The following is a 2,013-nucleotide window of genomic DNA, read 5'->3' as shown; positions in this document are numbered from 1 at the left end:
GTGGGGGGGAGTCCTCAAAAGCCCCTGGGTCAGAGTAAATGCAAACATAGCTTTAAGACACAATGCCTAGGAAAAGATCTAAGGGCCTTATTGGCTATAAGCTCAATGAGCAACCAAAAAAAGCTAATAAATTCTTAGGCTGCTTGATTTAAAGGATGATATATTGTCTAGACCTTGAGAACTTAATAACCCTATAGTACCCTGTTCTGTCTGAACACATCTGAGAATTGCATTTAGTTCTGGGTACCACAATTTAAGAGCAATATTGACAAGAGCCATAAAAATGTTCATACCTTTTGACCCAGTAATCCCACCCACGAGAATTTATTCTGAAATAATTCAAGAGAATAGATGAATTAGAAACATGAAGATATTGATGTAGCACTATATAACAACAAAAAATATATTAATAGCCTAAATGTCTCACAAACAAGGGGGAGACATATTATACAGTATTAAAATATAAATGATGTGACATTTGAAAAAAAATGTGATAATGCACGCTACAAATGGATGAATCTTGAAGACATTATGACTGGAAGAAGACATTGTATGATTCCATTTACATAAAATGTCCAGGATAGGCAAAATGTCCAAAAGGAGACATTGTATGATCCATTTACATAAAATGTCCAAGATAGGCAAATCTACAGAGACAAAAAGTAGATTAGTAGTTGCTGGGAGTTGGGGAGAGGAAAAAATGGAGAGTGATTGTAAATGGGTGTGGGTTACTTTTGGGGTTGGTAAAAACGGTCTGAAATTAGATAGCGTTGATGTTTGCACAACCTTATGAATATACTAAAACTCACAAAATAGTATACTTTAAAAAGGCGAGTTTTATGGCATGTGAATTACACCTCAATAAAATACATACATATGAAGATTTCATAGTAATATGTATAAATGCTCATGATTCCGTGAAGGGAAAAAACAGTATAAAATTATATCCTTGATCTGATTCAATCATGTAAAATTACTTATGTAAATTCATGAATGAGGACCAGAAAAGGACATGAATAAATGAAAACAGTTTGATATAAGTGAATTTTTTATTGAGGTAGGGGGAGGAATGGTGGCCATTATATTGTTCTTTGAGTAATGAAATATTTTTCTTCCCAAGACAGTGTCCACAAGAGGGCAGACAAAAGATGACAAATCAAACCATTTAACACAAGCAGGGGCTGAAAAGAATCCAGAATCTGGTGTTGAAAGCAATCTTAGAGGTCATTTGAGTCCAACTTCCTCATACTGCAAAAAAAAAACTGAGGCCCAGAGTGATGAAGTGGCTCATACCAAGTCTGCCGACTTGTCATGCAAGAGGCAGAAGTAGAACACTAACCTCCTCACTTCTCCATCCATGCTTTCTACCAAATTACAGTGCTTCCTAAAACAAGGCAATGTTTAATCTAGAAAAGTGAAGGTTTAGTGGGATACGAGATGAAGGGTGGGTCCTCTTCAAGAAAGGGTTTTTTGTTGGTTTTTGTTTTTTTGTAGTAAAAGATGGCAAATCTAGAAAGAAATTACAGAGAAGCTAATTTTAATCCAATAAAAGAACTTTTTAACAATTAAGGGTATCCAAAAGGTGGGATAAGAAGGGAATTTTTTATTCAAGCAAAAGCCAAAATGGTTCCCTCTGAAGCAAGCTATTCTCAAGATTCTACACTGAATATGTACTTGGGATAGAAGCCTTCTCAGTTCCCTTTCAACTCTTTTAAAAGATTAATAAATTTCTTATTTGTGGCTGCGGAAGAATATGAAATCATTAGATTAAATCAACTCAGGTAGAGAATAAGGAAGACTTCTTGCTTGCAGATATCTTATTGATTAATTTTTAATTACTTTAGCAGATTTCTTTTAACTGATTTTCAGTATGTCAGATCTTTTGGGAAGCATATTTCCAGAAAAAAATCTCTCAGTGATTATGTCCTAGAGTTGGAAGCAATATAGTATTTACTTCCAGAAGTTCTAAATTCACATAATTTTGTAATATTTCTTCCTTAAAAAAAAAAAAAA

The sequence above is a fragment of the Pteropus vampyrus genome, unplaced genomic scaffold, assembly GCF_000151845.1.
Source record: "Pteropus vampyrus isolate Shadow unplaced genomic scaffold, Pvam_2.0 Scaffold140, whole genome shotgun sequence".
Taxonomy (NCBI): Eukaryota; Metazoa; Chordata; class Mammalia; order Chiroptera; family Pteropodidae; genus Pteropus; species Pteropus vampyrus.
The sequence above is the reverse complement of the archived record's forward strand: the minus strand, read 5'-3'. Positions refer to the sequence as shown.